This window comes from Anopheles stephensi, chromosome 3 (assembly GCF_013141755.1).
Source record: "Anopheles stephensi strain Indian chromosome 3, UCI_ANSTEP_V1.0, whole genome shotgun sequence".
Classification (NCBI taxonomy): domain Eukaryota; kingdom Metazoa; phylum Arthropoda; class Insecta; order Diptera; family Culicidae; genus Anopheles; species Anopheles stephensi.
Genome location: NC_050203.1, coordinates 23,433,936 through 23,450,525, shown reverse-complemented (window position 1 = coordinate 23,450,525; position 16,590 = coordinate 23,433,936). Strand labels below are relative to the sequence as shown.

The window sequence follows — 16,590 nt, the reverse complement described above, 5'->3', positions numbered from 1 at the left end:
ACATCAATTTGTGCAAACCCTAGAGCCGCTAGATCGATACCATGCCATTAACCAGCAAAATATACATCCACCGTGTGCGAACGACCTTCGAAGAGAGCCGAGACAGCTCTTGGTTTGTTTTTTTTTCGGGAGGATGCATCCCTTTGCGACCCTGTCATTAGCCACCATAAAATACTCCCATTAACAACGCTTAATATTGTCGCACCATTCGCGATCCACTGTATCACCCTTAATAACCACGGAACGAACGGAGACCCATCTTTCGGTCCATAAGTTACCGGCCAAAAGCTTCAAACAAATGTGATTAAAACCAACATCCAAAAAAGCAACAAAAAAAAACTAGGACGCAGGCTTGTGGTTAACTTTCGCTGGCATGAGCTGACACTTTTGATGAGTTTTGGATGGTCGAAAAGGTTACGCGGAGAACCATCGATATCGAATGTTCCGAACCAAACACACGCAGGTGACAGCTATCGAAAAATCTCAACCCCGAAAAAGCAAAACCCAATCGAATGCGTTCGCTAATTTGAATCTTAACTGCTTCAGCTTTGTGGTGACGAGGATGATGATCGTGCACCAATTTTTACTACTTTTACTACCTTTACTCCATCGGTGCGCCATATGCAGTGCGTCCCCGATACGATCTGCTACAAGGAAAGGCCCTCGAAGAGAGCAATAAGGGCTACCCAGACTCGCACACAGAAAAGACTCACCTATAAACTGCAACGATCGATTGCGCAAGTTGACCCACACGGAGTTCGGAAGGGTTTTTTTGAGATGGTGGCTAAAAATTAATCTACCACTTTGACCACTGCTTGCGCACCGTTTATGGGATCAAATTCCTCCCGGTCGGGTCCCCGTGCATGGGCACCCCACACCACAGCCAGAAAGAAAGAAATGGGTTTAAAGGGCCCAGCACAACAGCACGGGGTCGAATTCCCGCGGGATTTTTTTGTTTTGGGAGAGCTGTTTTTTGTTGTTGTTTCTTTGGACGATTATTTCATCGGTTCAGTAACAAAACCCCAAACCTCGCACATGCGTTCAATCACTTGCCACAGCTAGGAAGTGGTCAGTTACGTCCGAGTGATCAGAGCGGACGCATTTTGGTGGAGTCTGACATTTGGCAAAAGCGGCGAGGTCCCACCCGTTTTTAGGGCCCCCCCCCCCTCAAAACCCTCCGAACGGGGCTAACGGTCATCCGAGGGTTGGTCATCTAAAAAGCTAAGGGCCACTCCACACAAACCACACACACGCACCGCAGCTTCAGAGGGTTAAAGCGAGCCGAGGCAAATTTGTTTAAGTTAAGGGCGAGCGAACATTGAAACTGCGCTAAGCGCTCAGAGAGCGTGTTTGTGTGTGTGTGTGATTAATTTATCTAAGATTAATTTCTGTTTTTATAGCGCCCTACATTAAACGCTGATGAACCAGGGCAGGGTGGTGCTGGCCCACCGAATGTAAAATCAACTTCCGAGATGTTCAGGTAAAGTAGCGAAACCCTTCCTTTCTTCGTACGCTTGCCAACCGGGCCGGGTGAAAAGGAGAGTGGTGAGGGAGGTGTACAAGGGATGAATAATGAAACAAAACAAAGCAGAAACAAAGACAAACACCCAAACCTCAAAGGGCCATCGTTAAGATACTCGATCGTGGTGGTGGTGTCTGCAGTGCAGCAGCCCTACGATCGTCAAAATAAAGCAAACGAAACATAACATCGCGATCGTACGGTGTATGGCCGCGGGTGAGCATAACTTATGCAACGGTTGCGCCCAACAGTACTGTCGGGAAGAAGTTTTACTTTTTGCATCGATACACTACGCGTGCTGCTAACGCGACGTGTGGATCAACTTTACTAGGTGGGATGTATGGTAAAGAATAGGGCTGTGTTCGAAGACTGCTTTCCGTGCTACACACACTGGCGGTTATCTTGAACACGTTTGTGCTTTTATGGATGACTTTCAACAAAACGCATAGAATACAGTAGGTAAATTATTGCTAAATTTTTAGTAAGGCGGTAGATTTTATTCGGTGGGGAAGTATACTTTGAGGGGCGGTCTGGTGGCCGAAGCAATAGCAGTGCCGGTCTTCACACGACAGGGCAGTACGCAGGGCTGACTACTTTACTGCGGGTAAAATCAAGACACAGAAAGTCAGAAATTGGCAGGCCCGAGACCTCTCGAGGTTGTAGTGCCAAAGGAATAGATACTAGGACTCCTAAACAGAGCTTTAATTTCTTCTCCAGTTTATGCTAAATTAGAATGGGTCTAAAAAAAAGTGGGATGACCAGATTCTATTCCCTCTAAGTTTTTGAGAAAATGTTATAAGACTTAAAGCACTTATAATTGGACCTCAGGAAGGGCCTCTCTATTGCAAGTTTTTCTTGCCCCAGCCAATTACCTCTTAATTTGTTCACTAAACACAGAAAATAACTTATCACACAATACAAAAGCTATAATGCATACATAACCCTAAAATACAATTTCTTCAATAAAACATATAAAGCATATCGATAACGTCCCTAAGCCCCAACTGGATATCAGTTATCCTATACACCTTGCCAACAATCTCTCAATCCTCGAATGACCAAGAAACGTTTCTCTACGCACAAAATCATCCTTGTTTGTATTTGAAGATCAATCCGACAGATACGGCTACACAATCGATCTACCGGAAAAGGGCATTGACATGCGCCACTCGTGGACGCGTGTTTTCGTGCGCCCAAAAACGCCATCCCGTCTGTCGTTGGTCATCGGGCCTACAGCCACGCGAAAAAAGCAACGCACGCCTTCCAACCGCCCAGAGCCGAACAGGGGTAAACCTTCAAAGAAATGCGTTTCAGTCCGTTTCAGTTGTCATAAAACGCACTAGGTGTGCGTTTAAGAGCATGCGCCAGATATTTCGGTGCTTAAGAGGGTAGCATGGTCCACACTTTTGACCACCCAGGAGGGCCGTACGTTGACCGGATGTTCGGCGGTTCGATCCCAAACACGCGTGAGGGGTGTTTGTTTCGAGTTGGAGGAACCACCTCGCTGAGTCTCGAGCGCTCTGTTTTTTTTTTGTTTTCAATTTTTCAAAAACACGTACAAAATAAAAACAAAAATATTTTTCCCAAAGCTTCATCATCTGTTAACGGCCGCAAAATCGCGAGCACCTTGAGCACCTCCTCGTTGCTCCCATTTAAGGGCGGTACGATTCGCGACCGGCCCGCAACAGTACAACAAGTACCGACAGCTCTGCCAACCCACTAGCGTGCCGAATCAGATGCCGATGACACGGGACAACAATTGAGACCTTATGCGATCGCCAACCGGGAAATGGTTTCATTTTTTTCTTTTCGGGAGACGAAAAGAAAGTGAAGCTTATGAGACAGTCGGCCGTTTGATGCTGTTTGGTCAGTGCGCACGCAGCTTTACAAGTTCACCAGCGGGTAATGTAAGTGACATGACGACCGCTATGTTCCGTCCGAAAAAGCCTAAGCACCCAGCAGCTGTGGATCGAAAGGGAGAGGGAGTTCCCTTTTTTTTTTTGCTGCGGCGTGACGTATGCACGGAAAGTAAAAGTCCAACCGCCAAACAGCCACATCATTCTTTCTAATTGAATTTGGGCGGCTTTTAACGGTCAACCGTGGCGGGTAAGACAAACATTCGACATTGGCGTTTGTTGGAGGGTAGGCTTCGGCTGGGAACTGGAAACATTGTATGGACAGTTTAGTTGAAAGAGTTACCTCTTTTTTTTTGTCTTCTCCTGTTAAAGTAACCCATTTGGCAAGGGCGAGCAAGTGCAAGCTTTGACGAATCTTTTTTTAAGCGGTCGTCAGAAAGTGAGATAAGATTTGAAAGATTTAGGCTCCGATTTTCACATCACCAGGGAAATAAAAACAAAAACAAATTTCTACTCACCCTTAGAGAGCAATCATTTGGGATAAGAATACCTTTCAAGATGCAACATACCTGAAAAAGGAGGAGAAATATATTTATCAATCTAAATGACTATTAGAATAAATTTTATTTTGCTCACAAAACACATCACTCCTCTCTTAACTCAAACACACAATTAAAAATTACGGCGTAACATAGCCATCCTTTCAGCAGTCCATCATCGATGTTCAATGAACCCTCAACCAACCAGATCACGCTCCGCATTAAAACAACGTAAGGATTTTCCCTCCAGAAAACCGCCAGCAATCTTCTGACAATAGAATTCTCAAGTTACAGCGCTCAAGGACCTCCGTACCTCGAGATGGTAATAACGTTCAACACGCCCCTTACAGAAAAGGGACTTCCGGTTGTATTTACATTTCGCGGCTGCTCGACACACTCGACATGCCAGCCACAGTTGGGCAATCTCCCCCCGCTGTGAAAGGGATTCGATGTTACAAGCGTACAGCACAACAACCACGTGCGACGACGTTTGATGAAATACGACACGAGGACGTTTGCAAGTGGCCAAGTTCGCTTGTTGTGGTTTGCTGTTGATATAGTTGAATGTAAGTGGACTGTTCTACGCAATAGACGAGCTATGAAAATGTTTGAGGGAAGTATAAATTGTTATAATTCGTAAGGGGATATTGACTATTTTTAGTAGTTTTGTCCAAGGAATGATTTTGTGTCCTGGACCTTATTTTCAGGCGGACACCTTGTTCCAACTGATTCCTTCCGATGATTAGCTAGATCACAAAAAGGATATTAGGCCCCGGCCAGCCACAAGTCTTGTAAGATCTTCAAGTGCAGTAGAATATAATGATGAAAAACTGGTGATCGGTTAGTTGGACCTGTCCATACTTCAAGCCCAGTTTTCATAGTGCCAGTTCATGGTTTGGAGAAGTTCCTGTACAGTCTGTCCTTGTCTGCGCATTAGACAACAATTAAGATCAAGCAGATGATCAGTTTTCCTCAATCGATACTAACACATATTGTTTAGAGAACTCTTGATAGAAAGGCCTCCAACCATGATCTGACGGAACACCAAGAGTTGGAAAAAGCCGAAATTATGGAGAAAATGAATACATTTTTTTATTACTGGGACTATACTTCAGTTGACCATAATCAACGCAGGAAAACGAACCCATGTAAGAAATTTGATACGTTTTTCACCCATGCTGCTCTACCGTGACCAATACTCTCCATCGTAACTGCATGTGATCAATGATTCTGTACAAATAAAAAATCACTTTTACGCCCGATTGAGCGTTCCTGTCACTACAAAACCCCAGCCAGGTTTAAGATCGCCTCGTTAACAGTGGAAAACTTTATTTACCTGCCGTAAATCTCAGCGCCATGGCATGGACAAGACAGCACCAGCTCATAAAGCGATCCCCAAACGAAAAAAGGCATCATTAATCTGCCGGAAAATGCTCAATTTGCAAGGAAAAACTTTTGCTCCCGCACCAGTCCCGACTATCCCACCCCTTGCGTCCTACCCTAGCTAGTTCGCCAGTAATTACTCAATCGTAAACAGGTGACCCAGAAAGCGAACCCACTTGGATACTACACTAAAGACTTGAGCGAGCGAGCAAGAGACCTGTAGTCGAGACAGCAAACTGAAACAAAAATATAAAACAACCAACTTTATCGCTTATTATGACGGTGGCCCGTAAATTCACTATTAATATGGGCTACGGGGGGGGAGCGTTTTAATTAACGTAACTTATTGTGGATTATTTACCACGATCTTAAGGCACCCGCGCCACTACAATCGAGCGAATTTCGAGCCGCCGTCATCAGAGTCTACAGGCAGACAAATTAACGCCACCCGACTGTTTCGCGCGGGTGCGAAAAGTGTATCTGATGGACGACCGACAGACTGGGAGTGAAAGAAGGGAAAAGCATAAAATAACCATACAATAGTGTTCAGTGGCGTCCAATCTATGCTAGTCATCTAAACGATGAAACTCGCTCACTTAAATCTTCCAACGCACACACACACAGAGTCCAGCACAACAGACTCCAAATTTTCTGTTGGCCACAAATCTGTGCGCAGATTGTTGTCGAAATGTCGACAATCAGCTATTTGGTCGGCAGACGACGCCGACTTCGTGACGAAGTTGAGGTTGAAAAGGAAACGTATGGAAGCGCGACACGGTCGGGTGCGCGTCGGGTTGGAAAAAGGTTTCTGGATAGCGGGAGGTGAAATGTTGAGAAAATGGAACCGCGGGGCCAGAAATATCTCACCCAAGACCTCTCAGGTGACAGATTATCTACCTTTCGCGAAAACGCAAGCCCTCTCTACTATCTGCAAATATCTGCGTGCGTGTCCCTTCATCCTCCCGAGAGAGTGCTGTTGGTCATTTGTTGTCGGGATCGGTTGATGAAACATTTCCCACACTTTTTCCGCGCAAAACAAAACTCCCCCACGGCAGGACAACAAAAACATAAACACATTAACCCACAACAGCCACCAGTTTGTCCGGTGTGTGTGTGTGTGGTGCCCTCACGAGCCCTCGCGACATGCAACATGTCACACGACCATTTAACGGTCTGCTTTTCCTGCCATCTTTCTCCGAAGATGTCCACTGTTTTTGTAGGGGTTTTTGTCCAAAATCATCGAACTGTCCAATCGAGGGTGGACGCGATGGGGGAGGATGGCTGACACTAAGTGTCACCGATTCACACGAATGGTCGATGGTAGCGGATCGATAGCGGAACACGACCGGTAATGAAGCGCCATCCGGTGGCCGTGGAATCGGAAACTGATCTACCACAATCTGGTAGGCCCTTGACAAAACCATTCAACAGCAAGAAAAGCAAAAAAATCCGCCCGCGAATCACGATCACTTTCGATTGCGACCAAATCGGTTGCTTCCGACAGCTTTTTGGCCCTGTCACCAACCGTGTTGGAGTTGATTTAACACCCGCTCTTTCATTTTCGCGATCATGCAGCGAACACTTGGGCGCAAAGCCACAGCTTCACGCGATACATGTCCGCCGCGTATGTTTTTGCAAGCGAGTATACGTTGCTTTTGTGCTGTATGTTGTGTCCTGTCATGTTAGGCTTTTGCTTTGGGTGAGTTTGGGGTTTAACTGTTTTCTCTTGCTCGCTCTCTCTCTCTCTCTCTCTCTCTCTCTCTCTCTCTCTACTTATTGCATGTACACACCAAACACCTTCCATAGTGTGCCGATAAGGATCTATGGTGCTTGTTGCTCGCTGGGAGAGTTTTCCTTCCGTACCCGGGACCGGGAAGAGGAAAAATTAATCAGCACCACGGATCGTCGGGTCGGAGGTCGCCGTGCTGGAAAGGCAAACCGGACCGGCATGACACGAGGCGTTAAAAATCGATCGCGATCATAGCACACGATTGCATCACCAGCGACGGGTATCCCGTTGGGGCCATTCGCTGTCGAACGAAAGTGAATTTCTATGGGTTTTTGCGAGAAGGAAAACTAGATTATCTTTAGAATTAGGTTTTCTACACATTTCCTTACATATGATCGACTCGCGGTTAATCGATTACTGTTGCAGGCATATGGAATCGGGTGGGTTATACGCCTCGATACAGACACCTCATAGCGTAATTGATTTTGCTATGGCTTTTATCATGGAGCTTTGAAAGAATGCCAGAGCTGATATAAATATTTCTACTTTTGTCAAAAAGCATATTAATTGAAATGAAAGCCAAAATAAAGGAAATTCCTTTTTGCTTGTACAGATTGTACAGATCCTATAAAGATCCATTGCAATTATTTTTTGAGTGCAGTACCAGTACTTTCAGCTGTAATCCTTCATGGAGTTATCAAAAAGTTTGGAAGGTAGAATCCAGCACAAAACTGAGATTTCAATAATCCGATTAAAGATCTGGCCCATTCCTAACAACGAGCTTCTTAGAACAGGTCAAGAAGTATAAGACGCTTCCAAAGAACAAAACGCCTGAAAGTATGCAATTTTCTTAACCACTATTTCGTTATTGTCCAACAAACGTTGAAATTATTTTTTTTAATTCTAGTAGAACGGCTTAACCATATTGCTAAACCAATTTCAAACGATATAAGATAAAAATTTTTAATTTTTTTAAAAGTGGCCCACTTTGAATATGAGGAGTGTATTCTGGCTTTTTTACTTCGAAACTTTATAATTAAGGCTAAGTTCAACAAAAAATATCACAAGTAACGTATCATATTGTTCCTGTTGAAAAATTTATCACATCGGTCACAAGTAACCAGCAAACGATTGGAAGGAAAGCAATCGATTGATGACTGCACGATAATTGCATACTTCTAGGCGTTCTACACTTCAAACATGAGATCTCTAGATATCCGAAATTTTATTAAAGTTAAATAAACTTTAAATAGTAAAATACACCAATAAACCTTTAGAAACTTTGACAGTAAAGTTAATCTTGGGAGGATACAGTTTTCTGAAGAAATAGAAAATTATTCTGATGGATTCTTCAACATTAAGGCAAATGTTTGAAGCATTCTTGTTAACGTAAATTGATGTAGCTAGATCTTCCATTCCTATTTTCACTGCCAGAACTATACCGACGACTTAACCAAAACAGCCACGCAACTTCCATTAATATTTGTCTCTTAAACATCCATTCGCAACGCATGTTAAGCTGACGATCTGACAGGCGTAAAAAAACCGACCCCGCCGAAACACTTGTTCGAATTCTCAGGACCCACTATTTGAAGGGGTATTGTCATTAAAGGGGACCTGATCGTCTTTTGGTGGTTGCGTTTCGATTTTTAACACCCAAAAACCCACTGCCGATGTTGTGTCTTACCGAGCTTGAATCGCGAAAGGAGAAAAAAGGCTGATAACATAAAGACAACCAACACAAACTGCTCAATAAATGTAAACTCACGCAAAAGATTGGTGGTTGGGAGAGTTCAAGAAGTAGCTCGAAAAAGAAAAAAAACCCGACAACTCCAAACAAACAGACCGCTGCGACAACTGTGTAAACCGATTCGAATGTTCCTGTTTTTTTCTTTCCATCGGCGACCCTTTCTTCCGAACGATTCTGCGTGCAGTACGGAATATCAATCATCATCAATCTCGTCGTCAGTTTAGCGGCGTTAACCGGGCTGGCGGCGTAGCACTCAACAACGCATTCGGTTGAATATAAAACGACCCCAAACGACGCCGGTTCATTCGTAGGGAGTTGTTTTATCCCGCTTTATCGTTCATATCATTGGGGGGGGGGGGTTTCTTTTTGTAGTGTATCGCTCTACCCCCACCGAATGTTAATCAGTTTCGGGCGTGTTTTACTCGTGTTCTCATGCTGGTACCACTGCCGCCGGTGACGTTTTCAATACTTCCGTCACTTTGGTTCATTGATTAAATAAAGTCGTTTGCTAAATTTGAGCAACCAAAAAGGGGCAGGGTGTGAGTGGACTTGCTGCTTTAGTGTTTTTTGGGGCGGTATAAGTTCATTTAATTTTCCACACGCTCAAAGCCATCAACAATTTGTCGCAAAAGTAATCGGACTTTCATCTCAATTCGATCGGACAGTGTAATGGTTGGTAATGTTGTTTATGGTGGCTGATGAAGATCGGAAAAAAGAAACAGCGGAATGTTGATTGAAAGGACACGCACTGTTAAGACAGGTTTGTTTTTTCGATACTCTAGACGAGTTTACAGGCGTGCTAAATGAATATGTCTGCATTCATTACGGTGCGTACCGATCACCGAAGACGGTTCGTGTGAATTTTCACGATCAGAAGTGACAGGGTTTTTATACCTTTTTACTGTTTATTTTTTATCTAGGACTGTATATTTTAATTTAATATTTATAAAAATATAAAATAAATTTTAATATTTAAAACTTTTTTCCTTGTTTAAGGATGACATGATTTTCATATTTTCTCTTCTTCAGAAAGAAAAACTAAGTAACGATAAATTATTTTCATCGTGCGATGTTGCTCTAGCAATCAATTTACTGTAACAAGTCATCCTACGCACCGATAAAGTGTGCCAACTCCACTTCTGCCCAGTAGAACGAACCCTTAACTAGTCGCTCCCCCTAACTACCACCGGACCGGACAGCATGATTTATCGGTTCACTATCAACTCCATCAAATAAGGACGATTCGCAGCGGTAGCTCTAGCAGTAGCAACTTTCTCTCCCACGGCTAATCAAGAGTGTGGCGCTTACGGCACAAGGCTATGGGCCCATCACCGGAATCATCGCATCTGAATCTCGGCCTGCACACGCTCATTATGCACGTTCGGGCGGAGTCATACACGAACCAAGTATGAACCGGAGCATCTGCATCTGGAGTATGGTTTCCGTAGCGGGAGTTTGCGAAGAAGTTGGTGAAGGCGCCATGTTATTTGTACGGGATTATAGAACATGTGTCGCTTCGTTTGCATGCACCACTGTGATTGGGTGGCTGGTAATGCAATGTTTGCCTATCGATCTTTGGATACAGAGATGGAAATTAATGAGAGATAGAAAATGAGATCGATCGACATTGAAAGTACCAAGTTCAGATTAGAGATATCACTACTGATAACAAGCCATCAACATCAAACAAAGATCGTTTACTCAAGAAATTTGCTCCGGATATCACATAACACAGTTTACATCCAATCAACCAACACCGTGACACATGTAACATCATGTTTTATCGCCATGCAGTCATTCCGAAACCTCAAAAACTAACTCATAGTCACAAAACAAAAAAACCCACCCTTCGATCGATCCCTTCGACATCCCTTGTCCGTCGGGGTGTTCGACCGGGTCACCGGGTGATTGCGCAACCGACCGTCGACCTAAACCGCCGGCGAGACCTGGCGCTTACCATCAACTTGCCCGTAAATGGCCATAATAGAGCCATGGGCAAGATTACATTATTGGTTGGGTAGAGTTCATGTTCGTAAATCATGCGCCGGTTCTATGCTCATTTCCTAAGCTTCTAGCGCATGTGCCATTCCCGCCCAATAAATCATCACTCTCGTCATCGTCCCAGTGCTGCCCGGTATGTTGCGCAGGTTTCCGCGCACCGTTGTCGTGCAACATCCGCACAGCTAACGTTCGGCGCGTTCCCAAAAACCGATGGTACGAGTGTACAAAGTCCTGGTCACGTGATGGCGGCCCAACTGATTAGTCACCAACCGAAACGCAATCTCAGTAGGTCAGTGGACACTGAGGAAGACTGAGGACTCTACGTGAGGAATTCTAAGCTTAAGTGTTCAACGATTTTGTGGCGGTGTAGTACACAAGATCTTACGCCCTTTAATGAACTCTAGACACGCTCGCTACGATCATCCTTTCGTTCGTACACCTTCTACTTGCTCTCCGCGACCGCTAGACTGCAATACCAAAGAGAGCCGTGCCCTGCCAATTATTGATACAAATTTATCGCGAGCAATTTAGACTAATCGACAGCTCCGCCACACATTCCGGCGCACTTTAACGCCAGTGAGCAACAGCAACACCACCCCACGGTGCGTATCGAACAGCGTTCGATTTCGGTCAGTCGGCCACAAGCTCCACGCGCTACTGCTAACGGATAACCGACCCTTGATCGCGATATCCACGCCACATAAACAAATCAAAATTAAATTAAAATAAACACTTTCAAACCCCCCCGAGTTTGACACCATGGTCCGTGGCCACGGACTCGGTGGCTTTGGAACTAAACCGAAAAAAACTGGATCCATGTCGAAGTTCAGAAATGACATAATCAACACACTCCACACGGCACAGCATGACCCACAGGCATAGCGTCGAACGGTGTCCACGAGGAATGTTAAAATCCCTCAGAGTCACACCGATCAGTTGTTCGTTGCTGTTGTCTGACCCGTATTGACAGTCGTGCGTTAATCGGAACGCTTAGTAAAGCTCACGAGCGCTCAGCTGGTAAGGATCGATTGATTATGGCAAGATTTTCCACCGGGCGAACCATGGGACAGGTCATCGGCGCTAAACGGTGCACTTATTCCCGCCCCAATCAGCTAATGGAATGCTATTGTTGAAGGCTTTCTGCTTCTTTCCAGATCAAATTGCTTGTCGCTTAAAGCTACTTTCTTATTTTGGGGTAAGCGGTTGAAGAAAGGTGGCCACAGAAGTAACCCGCTTTCCCACCAGCACGGGAATAAATGTGTATAATTTGTGTTTGGGCATTGAGCAATATTTAATGAACACTCATCAACGGGTTTCGAGAGATAAGGCACGCTTTTGTTTAGCAATAATCGTTTAATTTGCCTTTGCCCTAGATAAGATGATGAGATAATGGATTCTGTGGCAAGGATTGTCGGCAAACCTTTGAGAGGTGTAATTGTGTTGCATTTCACACCGACTGTACTGCAGTTGGATCTAATTGAGTCCAATTCTTCAAGTATACGAGAATTATTTATATTTGTGTATCAATTTTTAGTTTTATACTAAAATCGTAAAATACATCTTCCAGAACTTGGACTTGGCTGTCTCTCCGTACGCAGGACCGACTATCTTTCTTCTGTTTCCTTCGTACAACAACCTCGAGAAGTCTTAACTTGTAATGTTCTGGCGCTCCATGGCTAGATTTTACCCGCAGCTGGACATTCATTCCTGCGTTCTGGATAGGATTTGAACCCCAGTCCTTCCGCGTTAAGACCAACGCCGTTATCGCCTCTGCCACAGGACTGCTTATCCAGATACATAAAATCTATAAAATTTAGTCAAGCTGGCCGAGGCCTCTCGAGGTTGTAGAGCGAATGAAATATACGAAGATATATTTTAACCTCGTAGCTGAGACATCAGCAGTTGTTTGAGAATTACTGGTTAAATATATCATAATTTATACTTAATGTCGTTACGAAATATATTGTACTCATATTTTGTCTCAAATTTTACTGTGAAGCGTATGATTTTTTCAGCTAACACCTAACGTCAGAACGAATTCTAGTGGGCTGCAGAACCCTTGTCCTACAGAACTCTATTTATTGCATCAAAAACACCAACAAAACAAACAAAACTATTTCTCAGGCCCACGGAGACCGGATCGCTTCTAGGAACATTTCATGGTCACGACAAGGCACCGGGCAAAGAATAGGAAGCCAGATCTTTAGCTCAACACTCCTGAATGCACACAATTACCATTTGCAACTATGACGTACGACAGATAATTAATCAGACGAATAAATCCGTTCCTTCTCACGTCCGTACCGAGCCGAGCCGTGCCAATACGTGGTACCACAAGAATATTCTCGCGTTATTGTTAAATCGCTCGCAAAAACCAGAACCATTCTGGAAACCGCTCGTTTCGTCTGATCCACCGCAACCATCCCGGGGAACCCGTCATCAAACGGCGCTGGTGACACCGTGTTCGAAAACAAGACAATTTACGACATTTGCCGATGGTGATTGCTTCATCCCACACGCCGAAAATGAAACGTGAACCATTGGTGGCACCCATGCCGCCCGATCCTAGCTTAAGATACCGATCGGCACCACCGGCTGGCAGGATCCTGCCGATGCATTCGATGCATTTTTTGCTGCACCATTAACCCCGTGCGGTGGGAGCGAGCGGTTCGGTTTGCGGTTATTAAAATTAATTTGCTAATGCCGCCAGTCATATGAATGCGAACCGCTGCTGCGACACTCGAGCAGCTCCGTCGTCCGCACGAACGGATCACGTTTCCCACCCAAGACAAACTGAAACGGTTGCTGCCCGGAAGCACATACGGTGACCAAAGCAGTACCCTAGCAACGCCACGGAGTAATGCGTGATTAATATAACTAATATTTGTTTTTCACTTAACTACTTCGTACTTTTCGCAAAAAAGGCGTAGGCCATCAAATTATCCCCAGCAGGTTCAACACAAATTGCAGCGCGGAGAACGTTTTGTTTCACTTCCAATTTGAAAGCTCATTTTCTGCGTCCTAATAGATGGTTTGGAATAATAATCAGCAGCTAGATCTAGAGCTCAATTAGTGTTTAGCTTTTTAAGTCTTTATTTGCCAAGTGTCTCAAGGAAATGGGAGAATAAGAACAAACGGGCACACACACACGTCACTCGAGCCATAAGTCTCGCTGATTAATTGAAATTGAAATGTTCTGCCTCGGCTTCGTTTGGCGTTATCCACGATCAGCCTGTCAGTCTATCCGCATCCGGATTAATCGAATTGATAGATGTGGGCAAGCTAGGGTGTGTCCAGAAACTCAGAACTCAGAATCCAAGCAGAAAACCCCCGGTAGTACTGATGCATAATACGCGACGTTTTGTAACTATGTTACGTACAGCACATCTCCCGAGCACTATCCCGACCCTCTTGACTTCGTGGTTTCGCGGTTAATCGGTCATCTGTCCATCTGTGCATCCAACGGTACCTGTTTCATAATAATGCAAAACGAATCCTCTTCTCACTGCTGGTGAGATGATCGCGCACCTCAAGTGTCACAGCCGACTGCCGGTTGCCACCCGGCGACAACTTAGTCGCATGATTGATTGAGTGTGGCATCTTTGCACTCGGTAAGCAGCAAAACTTGATGCACACACTCACAAAAATAAACCAAAAACGTAGCCTTCTGTGGTTTCTGTCCACCGCAGATGTGCCCGGTGGTCATCACTTTGATGTCGGGATGCAGCAAGTTATACAACTGCCAAACAGCGATGGCTCTTGTCGTTCGGGAATGGTGAAATGGTTTGTGAGGGTCACCCGAGGGTCGCCACGGGATAAAAGCTTCGGTGCGTACCGAAATGTACCGGAGAACGATGCCCGTACGACAGTGTGGCACGCAACAGAAGCGCCAGGAGCGCCAGCAATATTGGCTCCCTTAGTGGGGCTCACTCGATTGTCGGAAAACGAGCGTGCAGCCGCACAACGCGTTCGAACAAAAGGCCCACCAAACCAAATGGTACGACATGAATCATCTTCAGTGCTTCGGAGACAGGCTTTTGGTGCGTTTTTGGAGATGAAGTGAGTTTTTGTTTTGTTTTGGCCGTTTTTTCCCGGTGCGGGAAGATTTACGTTTGATATCTCTATTTATTCATCGACGACGAGTTCGTTAAGATGGTAATGCGACGTAATATTGTCGGTTCGCGCGATGTAACTTTTACACAAATTTGCACAAAATTAAGGTGATTTCCACAAAAAAATGGAGCGGTCCACATTTTTCATTTTGTTGCTATCCGATGTTTCTTCTTGATGGTTGAATAATCTGTTTCCATACTTTGATTGAAGTCACTATACTGAGTAGAAATCTTCCTCTTACACTTAAAAAATTAATTCCCGGATGAACCTGTTAATTCTATTACATTTTCCTTCCATCCAGTTTTGGTTTAAACTTCCGAAAATCTTTTTCCAAGTTAAAGTTGTTGAAAAGAACCTTTGATATTTTCTTATCGACAACATTCCCTCAAAAAATTCAAGTCGTTAAATAGATTCTGAACATCTCCACATCATCTCCACAGAGCATATCTTTGGAGAGGATCAGCTGATACAAGTACTTGTCGGTCTGTACTCGAAGTTTTGATAAGATCCTTATCCAACTCGTAAAATTGAGATAAGAATGCTCGTAAGCTTAATTAAGGCGATTCATACCTGCATGAATCGAGCACAACTCCAACAGCTGTTTAACAGAAGGAAAAATGGAACGTGGAGTTTTCAGTTGTCTAGCCGGACTTGATGACGATAATGATCAAGATGAGTCTAGAGATTTATTTCGACAGGTAAGTTTAAGTTAAGATGCTATATTGAAAAAAAAAATCATATTTGAATACTGATGTCAGCAAGCAAGATCATTTCTATGCTAGGAAATTGCAAAGTTTATGCAAAATAGCTTAGGGATTCTCTAACGCTTTCTTTAAGTAAACCTTGGGACCTCACTGGTGAGTTGAAAACTACTATGACTATGGATATCAATTTAGTAATTCCAATAAAGGCTAAGATTATCAACCCCTAACAATCACAATGTTGTTACTGGATCCTTGAGCAATCAAAAGTTTGAAAATAGAAGTTCTCATAGTTACAATTAAGTTAAATGTCTTCTTCGCTTTCTTCTTTACAAACCTACAAAGCTTACAAAGAAGTCCCCGCCAAGTGTAAATCATCTCTACATTCCCGAGACCATCCTTCTTCCGTCCACCGAAAGCGTCCATAACTTGCACTTTCAAGCAATCCATTGACCAATGTTTGCCCTTCAAGTTCCATGCCCGCCCCCACCCGGTGCCACAGAATTCATTCGTTGCACTTTCACTAACCCTTCCGGCTATTTTCGGCAAGGGCTCGTACGCCCTTTGTTAGCTCCATAACCCCATCACTCCCGTACCACTGTTAAGTGGATGGTCAACTGGTTGTTATTTTTTCCGTTGTCGTTGTTGGTGCCTAATTACTGACCGCGAAGATCGCGAAGCCAAACCCACAACAGGGGTGATGGCGTCGAGAAACACCGACAATACGTTCTGTACGACACTTACTGGTACACAACAAGGGACAAGGTACTTTCTTCCCGGCTGTCATCATTCGAATGACACCGTCAGCTCGGAAGCTGCCAGCCGGCAGGAAGAAAGTACCGAACGCGTAGAAACACTCAATCCCCCCAAAAGGTGAGAAAGTACCGTAAAACTGTAAACACAACCGATTGTGGTTTTTGGATAAACCCTTCGGGATTGGCGTGATTTTGGGGGGTAGCTGCGTACAATTTATGTATGTTTGTATGTTTTAGATGTGTT

At 44.4% G+C, this 16,590-nt stretch overlaps 1 protein-coding gene across 4 annotated transcripts in view; it reads right to left on the bottom strand.

The window, feature by feature from the left end:
• Window positions 1-16,590, bottom strand: part of LOC118511319 — a 263,012-nt gene that overhangs the window by 167,330 nt on the left and 79,092 nt on the right. The window lies entirely within an intron of this gene.